Genomic DNA, 22,923 nt, shown 5'->3' with positions numbered 1-22,923 from the left:
AGTCTTTCTGTCCTATAGTTCACTTCTTAAAGTTCTAGACTTTTACTGCATTTCTCCTCTTATCCACACTATAACAGTCACACATGCAACACAACATTCATAACAAATAAAAATTAAAAATTTACTTTAACTTTGCTTGGAGACAAAACTCATCAATAAAGTATAATCAAATAAATAAGCCTTGAAAGAATGGAAAATTCCAAAAAGTTCTTCAGACATCAGTAAGAAGAGGGTGGAATAGGGAGGGGGAAGAAGAAAGAAGAATGGATGAATTCATCACTGGGCTGGCAGAGTTCATTTAGCAAATTCTATCCAAGCTGACCATTTCATATGCAGAACAAGAAACATACTCATGATTGTGGTCAGTCCAGGGAAGCAATATTCTCCACTGTCATTGCATACTCACCTCTATAAACTGAGTCCTCTATCTCATCTACCAGGTCTAGGTTCTCAGGCTCCCTAAGTTCCTTTCCTTCTTTCCCTTTTTGCATTTGTTCTCTTGTTTATGAGCACATATCCTTGAGTATAATGAATGAAAAAACATTATTAAGCACTTATATACAAAGAATTGTGCTAAGCTCTCAGGGTCCCTATCCTGGAGCTCACTGTTTAATAGGGGAAGGCTAAATATATATGACAGTTTTAGCTGTTAAGTCACTTGGAGAAGACTAGTGCTTCTTAGGGAGTAATAGCCAAATTGACAGTAATGTATCTTTTTTTTTAATTTTATTTTTTCCAGTTATAAGCAAAGGTAATTTTCAGCATTCATTTATTTGCAAGCTTGTAAGTTACACATTTTTCTAACACCTTCCCTTTTCCCCACCTCATGACAGTGCAATCTGGTAGAAGTTGTACATGTGGGGGCAGCTAGATGGCCCAGTGGAGAGAGCACTGGCCCTGGAATCAGAAGAACCTGTCTTTAAATCTAGACCCTTAATACTTATTTAACTGTGTGATCTTTGACAAGTCACTTAACCTTGTTGCCTTGCAAAAATTAAAAAAAAAGTTGTACATGTACGATTGTGTTTAACATATTTCTATATTAGTCATGTTGTGAAAGAGAATTAGAACTAAGAGAAAAAAGGGTAAGGAAAAAGCATAAAAGAAAAAAATTAAAAAGTAAACATAGTCTGCTTTGCTCTACATTCAGACTCCATGGTTTTTCCTTCTGAATGTGGATGGCATTTTCCATAACTGGTGTCTCAGGATTGATCACTGAACTGCTGAGAGGGCCTTGGGTCGATCATAGTGATCATCACACAATGTTATTACTAATGTGTATGACATTCTCTTGATTCTGCTCACTTCACTCAGTATCAGTTCATACAAGTCTTTCCATATTTCTCTAAAGTCTGGCTGCTCATGATTTCTTATGAAACAATAATTCTCCATCACATTCATAGCTTTTTTGATCATTTCCCAATTGATTCCTCTCAATTTCCAATTTTTTGCCACTTATAAAAAGGGCTTCTATAGTTTTGAACATGTGGAATTTTCCCCCATTTTTTGTGATCTTTTTGGTATATAGATCTACTAGTGCTATTATTGGATCAAAGGGTATGCACAGTTTTATTACCCTTTGAGTGTAATTCCAAATTGCACTCCAGAATGGTTGGGTCAGTTCACAATTCCATCAACAATGCATTAGTGTCCCAGTTTCCCTTCATCCTCACTAACACTGATTATTTTTCTTGTCATCTTAGCCAATCTGATGGGTGTGAGGTGGTACCTCAGAATTGTTTTAATTTGCTTTCTCTAATCAATAATGATTTCAGAGCATTTTTCACATAACTATAAATAGTTTTAATTTTTTCACTGAAAACTGCCTATTAATATCCTTTGACCATTTATTAATTGGAGAATGTAGTCTTATAAATTTGATTCAGTTCTCTATATTTAATTTCAGTAATAAGTCCTTTATCAGATAACTAGCTGTGAATATTATTTACCAGCTTTCTGCATTCTTTCTAATCTTGGCTGCATTTATTTGTGCAAAAACTTTTTAAATTTTAATATAGTCAAAAGTCATTTATTTTGCAATTTATAATGTTCTCTACCTCTTGTTTGGTCATAAACTTCTCCCCTTTCCATTGATCTGAGAGGTAGAGTGTTTCTTGGATTGTTTGTTGGTCCAAGGTATCACCCTTATGTCTAAATCCTGTACCCATTTCGACTTTATTTTGGTATAGGGTGTGAGATGTTCATCTGTGCCTAGTTTTTACCATACTATTTTCCAGTTTTCTCAGCAGTTTTTGTCAAATAATGCATTCTTATCGCAGAAGCTAATGTCTTTGAGTTTATCAAACATGGATTACTCTAAATATTTACTAATGCTTCTTTTGAACCTACGTTAATCCACTGATCTTCTTCTCTATCCTCTGGCCAGTACCAGACAATTTTGATGACTGCTGCTTTATAGTATAGTTTTAGATTTGATACAGCTAGGCTAACTTTCCTTTGCAAGTTTCCCATTAATTCTCTTGATATTCATGTCCATTTGTGGCTCCAAAGGAATTTTGTTACTTTTTTTTAGCTCTATAAAATAGTTTTTTGGTAGTTTGATTGATATGGCACTGAATAAGTACTTTATTTGGGTAGAATTGTCATCTTTATTATATTAGCTCAGCCTAACCATGAGCTATAGTGCATCTTTAATGTCATTTCTGTTGATAAAACCATATCCATTTCTGATATATTGGACAATGTTAAAGACTTGGAGGTAACAATTTTCTTTTCCTGGTCTTCAGTAGATACACACTTGCACAGTATGCAAGTACTAAGGTTATTTCTCCTGATAGTGATCTAGAGGAAGGGAAATTACTATTTCCAAGGTTCCTGGCTTCACCTATTCATTGGTGGCAGCCATTCAGTGGCTGATATTTGTAGAAGTGAGGATGGTGGGCATCTTATCCAGAAGGGTTATTCCCTTGGTTATAGGCAATGATAGTATGCCTCCTTACCTATAAGTAAATGTTTAAAACCACCCTCTGGAAAATTAATCTTCATTATTAGCATTTTCTCCTTAATTTTCAAGAATCTGGACTAATGATGTCAAACTTGGGACCCCTAATTGGCCACATATTGACTTAGAAAGTCACAGATGGGCATTATTATGTTGTATTGGATTTTTATTTACTTTGTTAAACATTTCCCAGTTATATTTTTATCAGGTTCAATTTCCCTGCTTGACCTTATATGAGTTTAATTTCTCTGGACCAGACAACCAAAACAATAAATAAAGTTGGGGGAAGTTGTAGTATTTGCTGATTTCCAAGATGTAAATGAATAATTGAACTGAAAAATTGAATAATCAGCTGAATTGGTTTGAATTGGTTCTTCTACCACCTTGGCTAATGGATAGTAGTCTGGGGAGTATTGCTATTCCTGGATCTTAACACACAGGGTCATTGACTATTTCCTTGGGGTTTGAGGGGAGATGGTAGTTGAGATGGTATCAGTGATCTGATCTTGGATCATGGTGCCTCCTTTTTTATTCCCTGCATTACTTGTTGTTTCAACAAGGGACAAGAGATGTAAACAGTTGGCATTATTTTTCAACTTTATTTGTTTATTTCCAAGATTTTCATTAAAAAAACCCCAAAGATTTTTACAACTGGTCATTGTTAAATTACTGGGAATTTTACTACATTTTGAGGTATTAGAAAGGAAAGAGTGGCGTTGGAAAAATCCCATGGCATTAGGATTGAGGAGAACTGGATAAGCTTCTGACTCTACCTCATATCCATCTTTGTGACCTGAGTCAAGTTAGTTCTCCTTGCACTTGAATTGCTTATCTAGAAAATGAATTAGCCTCTTCTACATCCTAAGATTCATAAAGAACTGGTAGATGTTATTGCTGAGTTAATATAAATAAACTCTGAAAAATGGTGGGAAATAAGAGTTACTGGAAATCTGGAAAAGGGTAATTTTGTCCTAATTTTCAAAAAAAGAGAGGAAGCTGAAATTTGTAAACCCAATGAGCTTGAATTTGATCTTGGCAAAATTCTAGAAAGTAAAGCAATGATTAGTGCACATCTGGAAAAGGAATTGGTAATCACCAAGAGCCAGCATGAATTTATCATGTGACACTAGCATCATTTCCTTTTTAAATATAGTTATTGGTAGACCAGGGGAATGCTATAGCTATTATTTACCCAGACTTTGGCAAAGCATTTGGGAAAATTTCTTAATGCTATTCTTTTAGACAAGGTGGTGAGGTACTACTAGACAGCAGTATCAATCTAAATATACTTGGATGACTTATTTATTAATGATAAATTTGCAATCTATCTTATTAAAATGTTGAGTAACTCTTCCACTTTATTAAATTATTTAACTAGAAAAATCTTTTCCAATAGTCACTACTTTTATTTTTATATCTAAATACTATTTAAATTATGTAATATTTAATTTACTAGCAAATGGAATTAATTTACTGCAATCTATCTTATTCAAATGTTGAGTTACTGTCCCATTTTATTAAATTATTTAACTAGAAAAATCATTTCCAATAATCATTACTGTTATCTTTTTATATCTAAATACTATTTAAATTATGTAATATTTAATTTATTAGCAAATCTAAAGACACATATGTAAGTATTTATAATATTTTTTGCTATGATCAAGTATTAACAGCCAAAGTCACCTCACTCCCTTCACTTGCCTGGAATCTCAGGCTTACATTATTCAATTCATTCCAGATAATGGTTAAAATTTTTAATATTTTGTCTAAAGATTAGTCCTTTATTATTGTTTTTCTCATAAATCACAGGAAATAGTTTATCCTTCTTTCAAGTTCCTAATAGAAATCACAAATTCACACACACATCCACAGCATTTTATTCAAGAAAGAAGTTCAACTACACTTTCTTTCTGTTGTACAGATTTTTTATAGATTCTCATGGATCTTGGTAAAACTCAACTTTTTCTTGACTTCTTTAATCTATTTTTCCACCTGATTTTATAGAATGATATTTCTCAACTTACTTTTGAAACTGCCAGCACAAAATTGTTTTTCCACCCAGCTTTCAATTTGGCTCTTAAAAGTTACAATTTTTATATCCTCTGTAGAAAATGCATTTAAAGTAAGGACTAATTTACATCATTTATAAAAGTGAGTATCTTTAATTTGTTTTCCTACTGTGCAAAGTGATAGCACTATTGATTATTTTGATTTTGACACTTGAGAACAGTGTGGTTCATATAGTAAGAATGTAATACATATTTATTGAATTGCTTTTGTTGAACTGACCCCCAAAAGGCTAACTCAATTTGGATTTGCTTAAATTAATCAGACAATTGCCAGTGTTCTATTTCATTTTAGTGCTGTGGCAGTAGACTAGCTATCATGTTGTGTTATTGTAAAGCTTTGTATTATGAGTTTCCTTTTTTCTTGTTTATATGTTCAATATAATTAGACTGACACCAATGACCTACTTTTAAAAAAACATACAAGATCCAATATTTTAAATATTTTTGTGCTTTAGGTTTTTTCTTGCAGTAAATAATGTCTTCAAAACAAGACCTCATGAAAAGTACTATTAAATTTTTGATCACCTGCATTTAGTATAACATGACTCTATTAATTTTCATGAAAGACAAGAGATTACTGAACGTGACCCAGATTCAGAGGAGGTGACTTAATAGAATGGGAAATTTTAAACTGACCATAATAATTCCCACAAAATTGCTGTCTCCTCTCTCTTTCAGTCTCAAATTGACTATCCCCTTTGTCATATTTTAAAAAGATGCTTTATAGTTAGAGATTATTTGCTTTCAGCAAGGAAAAAAAGCACTAATATCTGTAGTTAAAGCCTAGCTCCCTTTAAGTATTTTTTCCTAGTGTTTTGAACTGACTATATCTCACAGCATCCTGATCCATTTATATATTTCATCCAACATGACTATTTACTTTTCTTGTGACTGTAATGGTTGAAAAGAAAATGCTTTATAACTATAAAAAGTCAGTTAATGGTGCTAAATTATTTTATTTAGAACATTTTTTCTTGATTAAATTGAATAGTTCATGGCTTTATTATTTTAGAGAAATCTTTGCATGTTACCATTGGCATGATTCATCTCTTTCTTGAAGCTTAGAGGGGTTTGTAATCATCTGTTAGCTCACTTAAATAGTGATATCTTAACTAAAACATCCTCTTTCCTAATTTCACATTCTTTTAAGGAAAATCAATTGATATGAATCAAGAAATGTCCTAGGGAAAACAGATGAAAAATTTTTACAGAAATATACAATCAGCCTATATACTAAAACACATTAGGGAAAAAGAATTAATATGAGCATTTTCATTGTCTTAGCTGATTTTATAGTTTCTTTAATTCCTTTATGCTTTTAAATTTTCTTTTAAATTTTTCTTATTTTATTTTTTCAATTATCAAGGATTTTTCCTCATTCTGACCTCCCCCACTCACTAAAAATAAGAAAGAAATCCAGATCACCAATATAACATAAGAGTAGTCAGGCTTAACAAATTTCCGCATTGCTTATATTCAAAGCTGCATTTCTTATTTTGCATATTGGTCCATCATTTTTCTGTTGCAGGACATAAAAATTATTCATTATCAGACCTCTGAAATTATGACTGATGATTTTATTAATCAAAGTCCTTAAATCTTTCCAAATTGTTCATTTTTATAATATTGATGTTATAACATAAATTGTTCTTCTGGTTGTACTCCTTCCATTATGCACTAGTTCACAAAAGTCTTTTCATGTCTCTTTGAAATGGTCTTTTCCCTCATTTCTTATAGATAATGGTATTCCAATATATCAATATACTATAGGTTATTCATTACCCAACTGAAGGTTACTCAGTTTCTGATCTTTTTCTATTTTAAAATATTTTTTTAGAATGACTATGAAAACAAAATCTAAAAAATGAACAGGCTTCTTTCAATTCTCATCTAAAATTCCTCCTAACCTTCCCAATTCTTCTTAATCTTTGTAGCATGGTGAGAACAAAGACAAGATTGAAAGGGTTGAGCAGAGAATGAAGAATGGCAGCATCAAATGTAGACAATTTTTTCAATAAGTTTAGTAGTGAGGGGGAAGAGAAAATTGAAATGGCAGCTGGATGGTGATAAGAGGATCAAAGGAAGGAGGTTTTTTACTGTTAGAACTGAATGTTTTTAATTCATATAGTATGGAGCCAATGAAGAGAAAGAGATTAAAGATGCATGAAAGAGGAAATGATTTTTTTTTAGAAAAGAGGATTATATATGGAACCACAACATATAGATTGCTTTCACTAGAAAGTATATTATTTAATAAATTTCAATGTTTCAAAACTGTCTGGGTTGTTAATTTTCTTTTAACTTTCCTCTTATTTGTTCCTATGCATTTAATAAAAAGATACTTGAATATCTTTTCATTTAATTTTTTTAAAGATTCTGTTTTTATATTCAGTTACATCACTCTCTTTTCTCTACCCTTCTTTACCTATTGAGAAGGCAAGATACTCTACCCATTATTCATATTAAGTCATTTAAAACATATTTCTACTTTAGTCATGCTCCAAAGCAGGGAGGAGGAAGGAAGGAAGGAAGGAAGGAAGGTTGGTTAGTTCAGTCTGTGCACTCTGAGACCATTGGTTTTCTGTCTGGGAGTGGATGGCATTTCACATTGTGAAACTCCATTTGGAGTTTTACTGGATCATTGTATTGATCAGTTGCTAATTCTTATCCTTACAATATTGCTATTACTATGTATATTTTTCTCCTGGTTCAGCTCACTCTATATTGCATGAGTTCATATAAACTTATCTTTCCAAGTTTTTTTTAAACCATCATCTTCATGATTTCTTACAGAACAATTTTATTCCATATCACAAGCATATCTTGTTCATATACCATACTTGTTGTCATTCCCCAATTGATGAGCATCCCCTCAATTTCAAGTTCTTTGCTAACACAAAAAAGACTATACTATACTGTACTGTACTATACTATACTATACTATACTATACTATACTATACTATACTATACTATACTATAAATATTTGGGGGGTATATGGTTCCTTTTCCTTTTTATTTGCTCTCCTTGAGGTATTGACCTAGTAGCAGAATTATTGGGTCAAAGAGTATAAAGTTTTCTAGCCCTTTGGGCATAGTTCTAAATTCTTCTCCAGATTGTTTGGACTACTTCCCAACTTCACCAACAATAGATTAATTAGTGTGCCTATTTTCCCACATCCTTTTCTCTCAGCTCAGCCAATCTGCTAGGTATGAGGTGTTTTAATTTGCATTTCTTTAATTATTAGTTATTTAGAGAATTTTTTCAAATGATTAACTTAGATTTCTTCTTCAGAAACTGTTTAATGTCTTTTGACCATAACTGGAGAATGATTTCTGTATAAATTTGACTTAGTTCCCTTCTCTTTCTCTCTCTCTCTCTCTCTCTCTCTCTCACACACACACACACACACACACACACACACACACACACATTTTCTGAGTGTCTATCTCTAACAATGTCTCTATATATGTATATATGCATGTGTGTGTGCAAGTGAGTGCACATGTATGAAATGAGATCTTTATCAGAGTAACTTGCTGTAAATTTTTTTCTAATTGTTAAAAATTGTTTTTCTAATTTTGACTGTACTGGTTTTGTTTGTACAAAGCATTTTTAATATCATATAATCAAAATTATTTTATCTCCTGTGAACCTTTATTTATAGTTTGGTCATGAAATCTTCCTCTAGCCATAGATTTGACAGGGAATCTCTTCCAAGCCCACCCAATTTGTTTATGATATCACCCCTCACCTGTAAATCATGCACCCCTTTGAGCTTATCTTAACATACAGTACAAGATGTTGGTCCATGACTAATTTCTGCCAGACTACTTTACAGTCTTCTCAGCAGATTTTGTAATAAAGTGCTTTCTTTTCCCAGTAGATGAATTCTTTGGGTTTATCAAACATGAGGTTACTGCATTTGTTTACTTCTGTACTTAATCTATTTCATTGATCTACCACTCTGTTTCTTATCTAGTATCAAATTGTATTGGTAATTACCAACTTTGTAAGATAGTTTGAGATCTGGTCCAACCAGGTCTCATTCCTTTATATCTTTTCTCTGATTGCCTCGATATTATTGACCTTTTGTTCTTCCAGATGAATTTATTCTTTTTTTTCCTAGTTTTATAAGATAATTCTTTGATAGTTCAATTGATGTGAAATTATTTTAGATAGTATTATTTTAATTATGTTGGCTTGACCTCTTCATGAGCAATTAATATTTCTCCAGTTATTTAGATTTAACTTTATTTGTGTGAAGTGTTTTGTGATTGTGGTCATATCATTCCTGTGTGAGCCTTGGAAAGCAGACTCCTAAATATTTTATACTATCTGCAGTTATTTTATATAGAATTTCTCTTTCTTCCTGTTAGGTTTTGTTGGTAGTGTATAGAAGACTGATGATATCTGTGTGGGCTTATTTTGTATTCTGCAATTTTGCTGGTTATTAATTGTTTTGACTAATTTTTTTAGTTGACACTCTATGGTTCTCTAAAGACACTTAGATATCTGTAAAAAGTTATAGTACGTTTCCTTTTTGCCTATGTTTATTTCTTTAATTTCTCTTTCTTGTTCTTTTGCTATAGGTAGTATTTCTAATACAATGTCGAGTTGAATAATAATGGTTATAATGTTCACTCAATCTTATTGGAAAGTCTTCTAGTTTATCCTCATTACAGATCATTCTTGCCCTTGGTCTTAGATAAATACTATTTATCATTTTAAGAAAAAGCTCCATTTATTCTTTTGCTTTCTGGTGTTTTTTATAGGAATAGCGATTGCATTTTGTCTAAAGTTTTTTCTGCATCTATTAATTCAAACATGGGGTTTTTTATTATTGATAAGGTCAATTAATTATACTTAAAGTTTTCCTAGTATTGAACTAACCTGGTGTTCCTGATATCAATCAAGCCTATTCAAAGTACATGGTCTTTATGATGTATTACTGCAATCTCTTTGCTAGTATTTTATTTTAATTTTTTTCTGTCAATATTCATTAGGGAAATTGGTTAATAGTTTTCTTGTGCTTTTGTTCTCTCTGGTTCAGTTTTTGAAACCATATTTGGGTCATACAAGGAATTTGGTAGAACTCTTTTTCTTTTTTTCCTTTTATAAATATTGAGGTTAATTGATCCTTAAATTTCAGGAGAATTTCCTTGTAAATCCATATCCTGGGGTTTTTTTCTTTAGAAGTTTTTAATAGCTTGTCCAATATCTTTTTTCCCAAGTGAAAGTTTCTTAAGTATTCTATTTTCTCTTTTGTTAATCTGGGTATTTTTGTAAATATCCATTTATTTTGTTTAGATTGTTTTATTGATGTTGTTGGGCAAAATGGTTTCTAACAATTGCTTTAATTTCATCTTCATTGGTTTTAATATTGATAATTTGATTTTCATCTTTCTTTTTTCAAGTCAAATTAACCAGTGGTTTATCTATTTGTTGTTTCATAAAACTAGTTCCCAATTTTATTTATTAGTTTAATGTTTTGTTTTTTTACTTTCAACTGTATTAATTTCTCCCTAGATTTTTTTCAGGATTTCTATTTTTGTGTTTAATTGAGAATTTTTAATTTGTTGTTTTTCTAGTTTTTGTAGTTGCATGCTCAGTTCATTTATCTGTTCTTACTTTTATTGATGTTAGCATTTAGAGACGTAAAATTTCCCCTAAGTATTGCTTTGAGTGTATCCCACAAATTTTGGTATGTGGTCATCTTGTTATCATCTTTTTTTTTTTTTTGGCAAGGCAATGGGGGCAAAGTGGCTTGCCCAAGGCCACACAGCTAGATAATTATTAAGTGTCTGAGGTTGGATTTGAACTCAGGTACTCCTGACTCCAGGGCTGGTGCTCTATCTACTGTGCCACCTAGCCATCCCCTGTTATTATCTTTAATGAAATTATTGATTCTAAGATTTGTTTTTTGCATTCTTTAAAATTAGATTATGTAGTTTCCAATTAATTTTTAATTTATACTTGAAAGGTCTTTTATTGAATGTAATTTTTAGTGTAATATAGTCCCCAAAAAAGCATGCATTTAATGCTTCTGCATTTGTTTGGGAAATTATTTTGCTTTAAAGTTCAATTTTTATAAATATGCCATATACAGCTGAGAAATAAGAAATAGGTCCTTAACTCTTTCTCTTTTGTTTCATTTATCTTCTCTTGAGAGGATGAAGTAAGGTCCTCCATTATTATTATTATTACTTTGTCATCTACTTTTTTCTGTTTCCTTAACTTTTTCTTTAAGAATTTAGATATTATGCCATTTAGTACATATTTGTTTATGCTTCTATTGTCTATGAAACCTTTTAGAAAAAATATGGTTTCCTTGATTATCTTTTAATTACGTCAATTTTTGCTTTCACTTTGTGATTATGGTTGCTACCCCTGCCTTTTTTTACTTAAGTATGATAGATTCTGCTCCAACCCCTTATTTTCTCTCTGTATATATATCTCTGTTTCAAGTGTTAGATTCTGGTTTCTAATCCTTTCTGCTGTCCTCTTGCATTTTATGGGTGAGTTCATCATATTCATATTCACAATTATGATTGCTCACTGTGTATGTCCATCTTTCCTATTCTTTTCTATTTATACTCTTAAATTCTGTTCCCTCATTTTTTACTTGAAAAAGTATTGCTATAAACATTTTTTGTGTATATATATATATATATGTGTGTGTGTGTGTGTGTGTGTGTGTGTGTTCTTTCTTAAAAAAAATTCTTTGGGGTATATACCTTGTACTGGTCAAAAGGTTGACTTTTGGGATTTGTTGCAAATTTCATTCCAGAATGTGTGTGGACTAATTCACAGCTCCACCAACAGTATATAAATGTTCCTACTTTCCCAGAACTGTTTTTAATAATTGTCATTTTCCAGTTTTTTAACTTTTTAGACTTTTTACAAGTAATTTAATTTATGCTCCTTACTTTTAGAAATTTGTAGCATTTTACATATTTTTGTTGCTAATTTACAATTCAATTTTTGAGAATTACCTGTTAATATCTTATGGCAATTATCTATTGGGAAATGACTCTTCTTAAATATTTTTATTAATTCCATGTATGGACCATTCTCACTTTATGTAAGTAGACCAAAAGTGAATTTTAGGTAAAGTGAATTTAGCCAAGGATTTGGAGAAGGGAGGGAGATATGAAGGGGTCAAATCCCTATGGAGGAGGGGGCTGGCACATAATTCAAGGACATATGGAGATGAGGGACAGAGAATCAGGAACAATCAGGGAAGGGGAGGAAGAGTACACATGGTAGGGGTCAATTACTAGGGACTGGATGCCCCAGAGGTTAAATTCATTGAGGACAAAGGAAGGGAGGTGGCCCAGACATGGTAAGAACTTGGGGAGGAGTGGGTGCAGACAGAAGAGGACAAATAAGGACAGCTTGGTGATGCAGTGGAGTGAACATCGACCCTGGAATCAGGAGGATCTGAATTCAAATTTTGCCTAAGACATTAATGCTTACTTAGCTGTGTGACCTTGGGCAAGTCATTTGACCCTATTGCCTTACAAAAATAAAAATAAAAAAGAGAGGACAAGTGAGGACATGGAACAGTCTCTTTTTTGGACACTAGAAGTCTCAAACCCTGGCCTAACATCAATTCTGCTTTTATTTGGAGGGTTTTTTGTGTTGGGGGAGTAAAAGGGAAGACCAAGGTATTGAGAGGTAGGAGTAGAAGGGGTCAGAACAGCAAACAATTCTCTATAGTAAAATTGACATGGGTACTTTTTTCAGAATGTGAATTTCTTTCAGAATTCTTTATGTAATAAAGTCCAAGGTGCATAATATGAAGTTATGGAACAGAAAAACTGTTTCTATAGCATGATTATCAGATCTTTATCAGGGTAACTTGCTGCAAAGATTTTTCCTAGTGAACTTTTTCCCTTCAACTTGTAAAGGACATAAACCTCTTAACTGATAATTCACTTTCCAAACATGACTTTGTCTTCTGAAACTATCTCTTCATGGTTCTCAACAGCAGTAAAATAAGCAGTAAAATCACCTCATGTATCCCTAAGGTCTTCAGTTTCTTTTCCAGACTAGCATAATGCTTAACTGAGGGGTTTTTTTCTTTTCTTTCTTTCATTCTGATAGTTTAATTTGTCCCAATATTGAGTCATTAGAAGTGGGTAGCAAACATTACACTTGACAGATCTCTGAAGATTCTCCTTTAATCCTGGAAATATGCCCAAGGAAGACAGCATATCTATTTTTTCATGACAGGTAGATCTATACCTGTGTATGATCTCAAGAGGAACAGCTCATATTTATATTTGTATAGCAATTTTAGGTTTACAAAGCCCTTTTCTTCCAGCAACACTATGAAGTAGGTAATGCCGTAATACCTCTTAGTAGGGAGTTTTCAATTGCCCAAGGCTCTACCTGTAGTGGCCAGATTCTGACTCTCCATGCTGAATGATAACTTCTGTCTCAGATTCAAAAGTTGACACATGGAACATGCCGGTAGGGAACACTCACTTACTAATAGCTGTTTTATTGAGGTAAAGGATGCATACAGAGACAAATGTGTCATTTGTGTCTGCAGACAGTGCTGGTGCTCAGCAGTCCCCAAATGTGAGCTATAAGGATATGTAGAGGTTATTGGTATTCATATCATGTACCAAATTGCCTAGTCAACTACCTTACTCAGATTCCTGGGATGGCAAAAATCTTAAGAAAGCTGAATTTGTTGTCAGGAAAATGGGTATAAATTTTGCTGCCAAAGCTTTGTAGTTGAGAGAATGTAGATGTTGGCATCAGTTTCTTATTTGTAAACAAGGATAGTAATATCTATAGTATCTATTTGGCAGATTTGTAGTATCTATTTGGCAGACAGTTTCAGAAGACAAAGTCATGTTTGGAAAGTGAATTATCAGTTAAGAGGTTTATGTCCTTTACAAGTCAGAGGAAAACAGTTCACTAGGAAAAATCTTTGCAGCAAATTACACTGATAAAGATCTGATAATCAAGCTAGAAACAGTTTTTCCATTTTGTAACTTCACATTATACAAAATTAAAAATCTAAAAGTGAAGGCAAGATGCCTTGCAAATTTTAAATCTATATATGAAGGTTAGTTATTATAAAAATTAAAAAATCATTATTATTTTTAAAATTAAACTTGGGATAGCTCAGTAGGAAAAGAACATTACAATTTAGGTGAATGTCAAGTTTATGCAATTCCACTTGTATTATGTAAGCAATCTTAGAGATAGAGATTAGGACAAAGCATATACCAATTCATAATCCTTACAATGTGGTCTGTCTGTCACATAAATGATAACAATAATAATAGCTAACATTTCTTAAACACCTACTATGTGCCAGGCATATCTCATTTTCTCCTCACAAAACTTTGGGAGGTACCAGGCACAATTTGGGGGTATCTGTGATGGAGAATACCATTTGTATCCAGAGAAAGAATTGTGGAGTTTGAACAAAGACCAAAGACTATTACCTTTAATTTAAAAAAAAGTTATCTTATGTAATTTTGCTATCTCATACTATATTTTTTTTCCTTAAGGATATGATTTTTCTCTCATCACATTCAAGTTGGGTCAGTGTATATCATGGGAAACAATGTAAAGATGGGGAGGAGGGAAGTGAGATTAGGGGAAAAATTGTAAAATTCAAAATGAATTAAATAAGAAAAAAACAAAGACAAAAACTCTGGGAGGTAAATATATATATTATTATCCTTATTTTACAGTTGAGGAAACTGAGGCAAACAGATTAATTGTCTTGTTTAAGAGTCAGCCTTTGACAGTGAAGTCTCTAACTGAGCAGACTGTTTTTCCAACTCATTAGAACTGGATAGACTCTTCTCTTGATTCTTGTGAAACCTCATTATCAATTTATTGCAGCCTGAGATGTTGCTTTTTCTTCAGAGGATACAACTCAGTTTTCTCTAGGGAAAGTATCAGCATTATGTAGTCCCCAAAATTCATTCTTTTTCCTTCTCTTCTTTCTCTCTGCCACACTCTTCTATGACCTATTCTCCTTAAGTGGATTAAAATTCCTTTCTGCCTCTTCAGATTAATTTTTTTAATTGAAGGAGGATTCATATTTCCACTGACTGCCGACTAGTTGCCACCCCCAAGGCAGGTGCGCCAGCTTGGCTGAAGTAGGAAGGCACCCTGAGGAAGAGAAAGAAGGCAGCATATTCTGGGAAGGTCAAACTCCTGCCATCACTTTGTCTACCACTTTTTGTCAGACTTAGTTGGTCCCTGAGTCCAAAATGCTCAGGGAATAGCAGCATCCCCTGGACCACTAATCATTCATTCAACACTTTGACTTTTCTGAACCTTTTCAATCCTACAGAAACCTCTCATGCCTTGTCTTCTTCCCTGCCACCTCATCAGCCAAGAACCTTGTTTTATATTTCACTGAAAAAAAAAATGAGATTCCTTTTTTTCTCCTCTTCCTTATCTCATATCACATCACACACATATCTTTCCCTTCTCTCTCCTTTTTCTCAATTACCTAGAGGTTGTTTTCTTTGTTTTCTTACCCTCCTTCCTGATCAAAGCAAAGTCCTCTATCTGTACAAGTAATCTTATTCCACCCTCTCTCCTCTAAGATTGCATTTATCATTCTCATTCTCTTGGCAATCTTCAATCTTCCTTGTCTTTTTCCTTTTTGCCTACAAACACTCCCATGTCTCTCCTATTCTCAAAAAGTCCTCCTCCTTGATCTTTGCCTCCCACTAGCTACCATCCTATATCTCTCCTTCCTTTCATGGGTAGTCTCTATTAAAAGGCTAGCTACAATAAGTTCCTCTACTTCCTTTCCTCTCATTTTTTTTTAACTCTCAACAGTTTGTCTTCTAACTTCATTTTTCAAATGAAATAACTCTTTCCAAAGTAATCATTGATCTCTTAATTTCCCAAATCTAGTGACCCTTTCTCAGTCTTCATTCTTCTTGATCTCATTGGTAGACTTTAACACTGTTGACCTCCTTCCTTCTCCCTTGATGCTCTCTTCTCTTTTGGTTTTCATGATGATGCTCTCTTCTGGTTTTCCTGCCTATATGTTTCTTTTCCCAAATGGCTAGATCTTCATCTGGATGATTCCCACTAACTGTAGGTGTGTCCTAGTCCTCTATCCTGGGTCCTCTTCTCTTTTCCCTCTATGCTATTTTGTTTGGTGATCTCAGCTCAGATCTTCATTGATGGAGATGCTTCTCAGATTCATTCATTAAGCCTAAACCTCTCTTCGGACCTCCAGTCTCATACCTTAAACTGACATTTTGAATGGAAATTCAAACTCAACAAGTCCAAAATTGAACTCATTATCTGTCATTATCACCAGCAGCAAACTCTTCCCCCTTCCAAATTTCCTTGTTATTGTTGAAGATACTACCATCCTCCCTGTAATCCAGGCTACTTGGACCTTCCTAGAAACCTTAGTATCTGTCACCTTCCAAATCCAATCTATTGCCAAATATAGTTTATTCTATATTTTCAAAATCTCTTCTATATCTCCAATTTTCTTGTACATATTTTGTTTATGCACAATTCTTTTGAATCTTGTCTCCCCCCTCTCCCTTTATATTGGGAGTTACTTGAGGACAGGGACTATTTTTGCCTTTCTTTGTAACTCCAATGTTCAACACAATGCTGGACATATAGTAAGTGTCCTCTTAATGTTTGTTGACTTGATTTTTTCCTAGCTCATCTAAAACTATTATCCAGGAATTCAATTTTGATGGACATGGGGCATACCTTCCTTGGGGCATACCTTCCTTCCTCAGTAACCAAAGTTACTTAAGATCTGGAAAGTAAAGTTCTTACCTTCAAAGTCCTTGGCACTGTTCAGGTTTGGCATCAGAAATGGACATGATTTCATCATTGGAAATAACACTAAAGATGGTACATTACTATCAGCTATACCTAAAGACCCCGGGGTTTTATCCATGGACTTTCAGCTGACCCACCCCTATATACTGTCATATTCGAACATGAACACCTTCAGAACCTGATTTGCACATAGTAAATGATTAGTACTTTTATAAAAAAATCATTCATTAAGATTTTGTATAGGCAAGAGGAAGCATATATAGTGAATAGTGAATAGTTTTTTTTTCCTTAGTCACTTTTTTCAGTATTAATAAGGTCAACAATTTCTTCCACAGCTTTGGTTTCTTCCCAGTCTTCAGATAACATTCTTTCTTTGCCTTCACAATTGTATTGCCTCTAACACATTTGATTTTCTTTCAAAGAATTCTTAATTCTTTCCATAACTTGGGAGAGTAGGGAGAGCTGTGCCAGTATTTGACACATGGTAGATGCTTTTTAAAAAATTGCTAATTGATTTATTAATTGATTCTTCCAATCTTTTTACCTTTGTGGTGTGAATTGACCTGTACTCTGTGCTTGGGTAGCTTTTATTTAGTACAGGCAGAATATTACAGACTATTCTCTGTAAGTCCTCATAAAATTTCCTTGCCCATCATATTTTCTAGAACTGAGATCCTCACTTCCCATGAACTTTTACTACTAGTTCATATAGATAGTTCTCCTGTCCCACTGTCCCTTCACTGTTCTTATTCTTTGCAATCAGGGCTTCTAAGCAAGGCTTATATCTAGCAAGATTTCCCACATTTTTCTGGAATTTTTCTTCCTTTTCTGGCAATATAGATACTTACTCATTTGTTTGGTTATGTTTGTACTGCAGAAAGATAAGACTTTCAAAAAAAAAAGAAAGATAAGACTCACACACACATATAATATATATATAGCAGATATATAAGTTCTCTATGTGTATATATACACATATATTGTGTGTGTGTGTGTGTGTGTGTGTGTATAGTCAATCCTCAATTTTCATGAGGATAATGTTCCCCAAAATGGAACAAAACTAAAAAGCATGAATGTTGATACTTTGAACCAAGGAAATAGAGAATTAGGTCGATACAGTTCTTTATAACAAAACATTAATTCTGATAATGTGCACTTTTCCTAACATAGTAACCATGAAATAACCCATAAAATTCAGGGGCACCTGCCATCTCTAATCTCCCTTTCTGCTCCATGGTTGAACTGTTTCCTTATGAAAAACATGTGCCTGGAAGATTCTGGCCCCCAATTTGTGTTCTGAAGCCCTGCCACAGTGGCTTGGCCAGGGAGGGAAATGGTGGGGAGGTGGGGCAGGGCATGGGGAAGTAGTTGCAAGTACTGGCAGGTGTGACCACCTTATCACTTACCCACAAACAGAACTGGTTTTTTCATTTTTTTTCAATTCCCTCATCAACTTGAGAGGTTACTTTAGCACTTTCTGGAGGATTCATGAACACTTTTAATGATTACTTTACTCCTTTTTGTGGATATAAACTTGCATTGTTCCTCACATTTTTTTGTCTAACTTTATTTAGCTTCCAGTGTCCACAGCTGCCAATTCAAAAATGAAACTGAGGTTACTAATAAAATCATGTGAATGCTTGAAGTTGTGGAAGTTCAGCCCAGAAATGCTTAGGATTGACCATCTATATATATGTATACCTATGTAAATACACATGCGTGCACACACACATGTACAAAAGAATTTCATCCTTTTGAATGTTTAATTTAAAATTTTTGCACAGTATTGTAGCTACTGTGTTTTTTATGAAACTTGATTAGTATGAAAGAACCAAGCTGCTAAAAGGTGAGTTAATATAGGTGAATATTCAGTGCTTATATATGCTCTGCTTACCACAAAGAATCTTTTTAAGTTCAGATTTTGAAAATATTAAAGTATAAAATTTACTCTTGGGATTTACTTTGAGAATTTTCTTTTTTTAAAAAAACAAAACAAAACATCTCACCTCAAAATCTGTTTGGGTAATTACTATTTTGACTTCATTGCATTTCTGTTCATCTTTTGTTAAACTTTAACCAGTTGAACAAATAGTAAAGCTAGAAAGCAAATGGATCTGACATTTTCTAGTCCTAGGAAGTATTCCAGTAGATGATTAAAAGAAAATTTTTATGAAAGGGCAAGGTAAGAAAAAGGACCCAGAAGCAATGATAGCTGGCCTTTTAAAAATTTTACAAATTCTTACTTGAAATGCAGCTCATAAAGTAAAAAGCTCTTCTTAATTATATAAATGTAGCATAAATAGTATGTTCATTTTTGCAGGCAGAAAAAACATTAAAGGGAAGAAGACAGATCAGAGAATATATTTTAATTAATTGCATGCCAATTGTTAAAATCAAACTCACTTGAATTCATGTCATCTCTTATTAAGAAGTGCCATTAAGTTAATTTCCTTTCCCTTGTGAGTCATTGCTTTACTTTTCATTATTTTTCTATGAGGATTAGATGAAATATAATTTAGAAAAAACTTAAAAATTAAGTCCAGATTTGAAGTCAGAGGACTTGCATTTGAATGATTGCTCTGGCAATGTTACCTGTTTGACTTTGAGAAAGTCACAAACTCTCTGAGCCTTAGGTTATTGTATAAAATGATGAGGGACTTGTCTGAACCAGGGACATTAAGTGGCACCATAGTGTACAGAGCATCAAGTCAGGAGTCCTCTTTCTGAGTTCAAATCATTTACTAGCTGTGTGACCCTGGGCATGTCACTTAATCCTGCTTGCCTCAGTTTCCCCATCTCTAAAAATAAGCTAGAGATGGAAATGGCAAATCCCACTCTTGTATTTTTTGCCAAAAAACCTCAAAATGTGTCATGAAGAATTAGAAATGACTTAAAAAACACTGTTAAACAAGAAAAATCTACAGTTCCTCCTAGTTGTAAACCTATGATCTCAAAATCTTTATATGAATTCTGTTCTATCCCTTCCTTTCCCTCCCACCTCACTCAAATGTTTCCCTATTACTTGCTCTTGCATTCTATACCTGCCCGTGGTATCATTTTTCCAGTCTGTTTACTGAAGTTTACTGGTGCAAGGAGGGGCTAAAAACCTTACAGGTATCAGGAATAAGGGTGCAGAAACTGGGGTAGAGTGCAAAATATGTCCCTATCTGAAGTAGCAACTCCACTGTGCCATGCCTAAAGTTCAAATCCTTACCTCAGATATTTATTGAACTAATCACTGAACCTCTGTCTGCCTCAGTTTCCTCAAATATGAAATGGAAATAATAATACCATTTATCCCACAGGTTTTTTTTTTTAGCTTTTTGCAAGGCAAATGGGGTTAAGTGGCTTGCCCAAGGCCACACAGCTAGGTAATTATTAAGTGTCTGAGGCCAGATTTGAACCCAGGTACTCCTGACTCCAGGACTGGTGCTCTATACACTGCACCACCTAGCCGCCCCAACCCCACAGGTTTTTGAGAGAATCAAACAAGATATTTGTGAAGCACAGTGTGTGTGACACAAAGTAAGTGCTATCTATATAAATACTTATTTCCTCCCTTCTTTAGTGAGTCACCTCTCAAGAGTGAAGGTGACCCAATAGCATCTGAAATGCATTAGTCAGTATGTAGCACACTATGGTTCTAATGGAAAAGCTTCATTTGGGAAGATTAGATTGAATTGGGACCACAGTGGCATTTTGTTTTAGCAAATGGTGAAAAAGGTGGGGGGTTTTTTTTAGAATAGCTATATATAGGCTATTAATGGATTGTATGATTTGAGAACTCTTGGGCAGCCATCACAGGTCATCCAGGGCCACCAGAAGGCAGAGTCAAATTAGAAGTAGGGTGTCAGCTGAGGAGGCTTTGGGAAGGTTAGTTGATAAAATACTTGAGAATGTATACATTTGTACCCTCCACAAGCATTTTCTATGTCTACTGGATAGAAGGTATTGTGTTGTCTTCTTGTAGAGAATAGGCACAGCGCCTGGTCTTCAGGGACAATCTTGTAACAAGAGGTAATGGTTTTCCTCTCAACAAAACAAAACCTATTTCTCTTTTCCCCATTCCACTTCTCCCAGTCCCCATACAATTGTTGTTTTTTCATATTTTAATGTCTCTCTCTAGGTTTCTTATCTGATTGTTTAAAGCTTATTCTTTATTAAAGTACAGAGATTGCATGCCAAAACCAAATAGAAATGATTTTAAAATTATCTTTGATTTGGGATTCATATATCTCTCCTGTTCACATAATTGAATGTTGACAACAGAGAATTGTGACCTCCCAATAGCCTGGTAACTTGTATGTGTTTTAGTACAAAACTCATGCTACTGTGAGTATTCAATGCATATGGAGAAATTGATAATTTAAAAAAGACAGAATTTGAGTAAAGCTTTCAATTACTTAATAGCTATTGCTCCATTGTGTACATTGAAAAACCAATATAGCAGTGAATATGCCTTAATTTCTGAAAGATGTTTCTTTTATATCCAGTCCTATGAGAGGATTAGCTTCTGGTTTCCCAACAAGGAAAGGTTTCTAGGATGCTAGGGTAAAATTTGTTCATTGAAGCAGTGCTAAAATTAGGTGCAAAGGATTCATGTAATGTGGCTTCCTACCATGGAGTATTAGTAGAGTGCTGCATTAAGAAAAGAGCTTTTTTCCCCCTCTAGTTTATAATATTTAAGAGCTTTTCAAAAACAGAAATCTTCCTTAATCTATACCATTTCTGTGATCTTAACAAAGATCATTGAAGCAGGTCATATGAGCTTTGTTCTTCAAACTGGTTTCTGCCTCAATTTTTAGAATTTAGCAGCAGCAGGGGTATTGCAGTGGGCAGACTGAAGGTCATAAGCAATTTAGATCTACTATAAAAAGAACAGCAATTAATAGGCCCTTGTAGGAGATAAGAGTTGTGTGTTTTGGGTTCAGGAGCAGACCTCTGTGGATTTGAACAAAAAGCAAAAGCAAAAGTGACCTACTTTTAATTATGTCACAAAAAAAGGATATTTGGATGCTTTTACTTTTTTCATTAAAAAAGGATGGTCTATGCTAGTTCCATCAAAATCAAATAGAAATCTTGGAGGTTGTATATTAATTCAGATAATCCAAAAATTAATCTTATCTTTGTTTTATTATAATTTTATCTATTTTGTTAAACATTTTTCAATTATAATTTAATCTGATTGCTGTACTCTGTTCTACTCAAACATATTCCCTCCTCTTTCTCTTGTACCACATTTATAAACACTTGTACCTATTGAAAAAGAAAGTGGACTTTTTCCTTCTTTTTTTTGGACCTTTTTAAAGAAAATAGCCTTTGGTTTTCCTTCTTTGAAATATTTATTACCCCCAGTTTTTTAAAATTAAATTTCATATTTTTAATCAATTCTCGCTTTATCTCCCCTCCTCTCAATTGAAAGAGAAAAGAAAACTGTTACAAACATATTTTCTCAAGCAAAACAATTTTTCCCTATTAGCTGTTAAAAAAAATATCTCAATCTGCATTCTTGAATCCATTACTTCTCTATTAGGAAGTGGGAAAAAGGTTCCATTATGAATTCTCGGAAATTGTGGTTGGTCATTACAGTGATCATAGTTCTCAGGTCTTTCAAAGTTGTTTGTCTTTAAAATATTGTTGTAATTTTATAAATTGCTTTGCTAATTTCATCAGTTCATAGAAATTTTTCCATATTTCTTTGAAATTATTTTCTTTACAATTTCTTATAGCATATTAGTTGTTGCTCAAAGGGTTCAACTCTTTGTAGCCTCATTTGAGATTTTCTTGACAAAGATGTTGAAGTGGTTTGTCATTTTCTTCTCCTTCTCCAACTTATTTTATAAGAAAAGGAAACTGAGTCAAACAGGGTTGCATGTCTTGCTCAGGGTCCCATAGCTAGTAAGTTTTTGAATCTGAATTTAAACTCAAGTTTTCATGACTCCAGGTCCAGAGCTCTGTTCACTGATCCCAGCTGCCCCAGTTGATGGGTACCCTCTCAATTTCCAGTATTTTGCCACCACAAAAAGAGCTATAAATATTTTTAAACATTCCTACAGGTTTTCATTATTATTATTATTAT

General features: G+C 33.5%; 1 protein-coding gene across 1 annotated transcript in view; it reads left to right on the top strand.

Moving 5' to 3' along the window:
• The window catches only part of HUNK (hormonally up-regulated Neu-associated kinase), a 140,382-nt gene that overhangs the window by 24,118 nt on the left and 93,341 nt on the right, over positions 1 to 22,923 (top strand). The gene's annotated exons all lie outside the window — the stretch shown is intronic.

Source organism: Macrotis lagotis, chromosome 1 (genome assembly GCF_037893015.1).
Source record: "Macrotis lagotis isolate mMagLag1 chromosome 1, bilby.v1.9.chrom.fasta, whole genome shotgun sequence".
NCBI classification, from domain to species: domain Eukaryota; kingdom Metazoa; phylum Chordata; class Mammalia; order Peramelemorphia; family Peramelidae; genus Macrotis; species Macrotis lagotis.
This window is presented reverse-complemented; position numbering and strand designations above follow the sequence as displayed.